Below are 4,122 nucleotides of genomic sequence, written 5' to 3'. Positions count from 1 at the left end.
TAATATTTTTGGGTTATTTTAATATGTTCACATCGAACATTAATTTAAAAAATAAAATAAAAATTATTATTTTGATATATTTTTAAATAAAAAAATACTTTAAAAATAATTTTATTATTATTTATATATATATATAAACTATTAAGTGAGAGAGAAAGGAAGGAGGTTTGTGTCGTGGGGGTATGGTTTTCTGAGGTGGTTATCTCTTATTTTTTGTGTTCGGCACATAGAGGGAGGAGATGAAGGGAAGCTATTTAATTGGTAAAGAAAGAGTGGGGAGGGGATGAAGGTGGGATGTACATTTTTAGGGATTTTTCATTAAAGGGTGAAATGAGAAGGGATTTTTTTTTATTTATTATTTTTCTTTGCCTATATGGCATAAATTAGTCGAAGAATCTATTGTCAAAAAATATATTAAAAATATCATAAATTTCATAATTTTATAAGTTGGCAAATCTTAAAAGGTTATTTTCTATATAAATAAAGTTTAAATCTAGAGTATATAATAACAACCAAATAAAATATAACAGAGAAACAATTAAACAAGCTTATCAATAACACTATTGTTCCTCAAAAACTCATCATCATGCTGCTACTGCCAATTCCAGCTTCCAAGTCAAGATCTGGTTTGTGGTCAAGCGGTGGTTGAGAAGAGTGTCTCTAGCCGTTTTCAGTTTGAGAAGAGAGTCCCTCATGTTAGTTCTCCGATCAGGAGAATCAACCGTGCAGGATAGCCCGACACCAAGGATAGTAATCAAACATTCATGTGTTGGGCTCTTCCCTGTGAACAGCTCAGGGTCCACTACTTGTTCTATGCTAGCAGGAAAAGCTGATTCCACCCACTTGATTATGCTTGAACCTCCAGAAAAGATTTCGTGTGTTGAGCTCTTCCCTGTGAACAGCTCCAGCAGCATAACTCCATAGCTGTAAACATCTCCCGGAGTTGATGGCCGCAATCCTAAACCGTATTCTGCAAAGAACATGTCCATACATCTCAAATGCAATAAAGTAAAGGATCTGTATAAACACAAGTGATCTATAGACACAAGTAAGAACAGAGGCGCATGCAAGGAAACACACTGTTCAAACAACAATTGAGATTCCAAGATCAAGTTGATTTGCTAACCTGGAGGAATGTATCCTATAGAGCCCCTGAGGCCACCTGTGCAAGTTATTGGCTGTTGGTCAGCTCCTCTCTCTGCCAGCAATTTAGCCAAACCGAAGTCTCCCACCTTTGCAGTCATGTCTTTGTCAAAAAGCACATTACTTGGTTTCAAAATCACAGTGCACTACTGGAATTTCACAGTCATGGTGCAGGTAATCCACAGCGCAAGCAACATCGATTGCCACATTTAACCTCTCCAAAATATTCAACAAGCCTCCATCTAATAGCCTTTTGCTTCCCTTAATCCATTCTTCCAAGCTCCCATTACGCATGTAATCATAAACCAAAGCCACAAATTGGAAACCCTTCACATCTATACTTGAGCATGAGGTGACGAGTTTAATAAGATTCCGATGCCTTACGTTCTTCAAAGCCTCACATTCAGCCAAAAAAACTCTTCCAGGATCCGTACTTCTCGATGTCAAGCACCTTCACTGCAACAACAGTCCCATCTCCAAGTTTCACCTTTGTAGACTGAACCAAAACTGCCATTCCCTATCAGATTTTCCAGTGTCAAAAACTCCCAGTTGCTTTACGAAGCTCTCTATAAGTGATTGTGGGATGCTGAAGCTTAATTGAATATTGCCCTTGGCATAATTTTCCCTTTTCTTTTCCTTACACACAGCAAAACTGCTATCACTGAGCATACTGCAACTGTGGCTATGCTGGCAATGACAATATAAATTGCAGTGGATGTTCTTTTCCGATGTTGATTGTTCCAACAAGTTAGATCCAGGCAGAGCTTCGAATTCCCTTCCACGTGAATTCTAGAGAGATTTATAAAGGCTCCTTCCTTAGGAAGAAGTCCTTCAAGGTCGTTGAATGAGAGGTTCAACAAGTGAAGGGCCTGCAAGTTTTCAAGATTATTGGGTATTATGCCTGATATTTGGTTCGAAGAAGAGGTCAAGGATCTCCAAAACCCTTCACGTCGCCTAGAGTACCTGGAATGACTCCAGAGAACATATTATTTTCCATGAATAACTTCTCCAAACTCTTCCAGCTTCCAATTGTATCTGGGATGCTTCCAGACAAATGATTGTGAGAAAAATCAACAGCGGCAGCATTTCGAGCCCCTTGATCTCTTGAGGCAAAAGAACCTGTTAGCTGGTTACTGACAGGTTCAGAGTTGCACTCAAACTGGAGAGACTGAAAATTTCTTTCGGTATGCTTCCGCTGAGCCTGTTGCTGGATAGATCCATGGACACCAATTGCTGGAAATTAACAAAAGTTGTGGCCAGACTTCCTACCAAGTCGTTAGTAGATAGATCAATTTCATTCAGTTTTTGGAGCTTTCCAAGGGAGTTTGGAATTCTGCCCGATATCTTATTTTGCAGCCAAATGCAACTCTTGCAGATTTGTAAGCTCGCCAATTTCTGGTGGAATCTCACCAGAAACATAATTATAGCTTATATTTAGCAACGCCAAGCTTCTAAGATGTCTGATTGAGGCAGGTATCCTTCCATATATTCTATTCCCCCCCCAAGTATAAACTTCTAAGAGAACCCGAGAGATTTCCAATGGATTCCGGAATGAGACCCTCCAGAAGATTGCCATCAATGGCAAGAAAGTTAAGATAGCTACTGTTTATGAAAGAAGTGAGAAAATTGAGACCCTCATCACCAGAACTTTTTATCTGATTGTAGCCAATGTTATACATTTGCAATTCAGGAAGATTTCCAAGTCCTGATGGCACATATCCACTCAGAAGATTGTGTGCCATACGGGATGCTCTGTATGTTTGTAAGATTATGCAAAGACCATGGAATTGAACCAGTAAATTTGTTGATGCAAAAATTGAAGTTCAAAAGATTTGGGAGTCTATCTCCAACATCAACTGGGATTTCACCTCGCAGTTGGTTTGAAGCAACAGCGAGGAAAACCAAAGAAGAAATGTTGTACAGGGATAGAGGAACATTGCCGGTGAGATAATTGATACTAAGGTCTAGATGTTTTAGATTCTTAAAACGACCAAAATCGTCAGGGATCATTCCGCCAAGATTATTGGTGGCTAAATTTAGGGTGAGAAGAGAGGTAATGTTTGCAAAAGATGGCGGGATCGTACCCCAGAGCTTGTTTCCACCCAGCTTGAGGATTTCAAGGCTTTTTAGGCTGCTGAGTTCCTCAGGAATGGCTCCTGAGATCTCATTCTACATCAAGTCCAGGATCTGGAGCTTTAAGCACTTGGTTATGTTCAAAGGTATTGGACCATTGATGCTGTTAAAGCTAATATTAAGGACACTCAAACGGGAAAGAGCACCAATTTGATCAGGAACAAGTCCTGTAAATTGGTTCCCTTGTAGATGGAGTGAGCGAAGGAAGGATAGGTTTCCGATGTTTGGGCTAATGGAACCTGTTAATCTAAGGCCAGACAAATCAAGGCCAACGACCCTTTGATTCACCTGGTTGCAGCTAACACGAGTCCAGTTACAGGGGCTGGAGTTGTTGTTCCATGAGAACAGAGTATTTGAAGGATCAGTGGTTACATGAGATTTAAGCGAAAGCAGTGCTTCCTTCACCACTGGAAGTGCACTTGGGGATGATAACAGAAAAACTAAAACAGCAACACAACGAAAACGCAATGCTAAAGCCATAACTTTCTGGTTTCTGAGGCACTAGAAAAAGAAGAAAACAATCTGAAAAATATCGGGTAACTGAGACAAGGAATACTGAGGTTACCGTACATTTATGGAACAAGGTGAGAACCTCATCTGGAAATTTTCTAAGCCCTGGACCGAGCCCACAAGGCTAGCTCAAGAAACCACTCGAAATGTCAACACGGATGACTAAAACGCTTCTTTGTGAGGCTGCTCAGATTGTTTCTTTCTGGCTAAGTCAATATGGTAGGTAATTAGATGTTTTCAACGACTGTTCTTAAAGATAAATAATTATGTTTTCTTTGCACTAAATTGATTTTCTTCCTTGGATGAGACACTGAATCGACTAAATAAATTAATTAA

General features: G+C 39.6%; 1 pseudogene; it reads right to left on the bottom strand.

The window, feature by feature from the left end:
* Positions 1-584: 584 nt before the first annotated feature.
* On the bottom strand, positions 585-3,901 carry LOC118039892 (uncharacterized; annotated as a pseudogene).
* Between the last annotated feature and the right edge of the window lie 221 nt (positions 3,902-4,122).

Source organism: Populus alba, chromosome 5, assembly GCF_005239225.2.
Source record: "Populus alba chromosome 5, ASM523922v2, whole genome shotgun sequence".
Classification (NCBI taxonomy): Eukaryota; Viridiplantae; Streptophyta; class Magnoliopsida; order Malpighiales; family Salicaceae; genus Populus; species Populus alba.
This window is presented reverse-complemented; position numbering and strand designations above follow the sequence as displayed.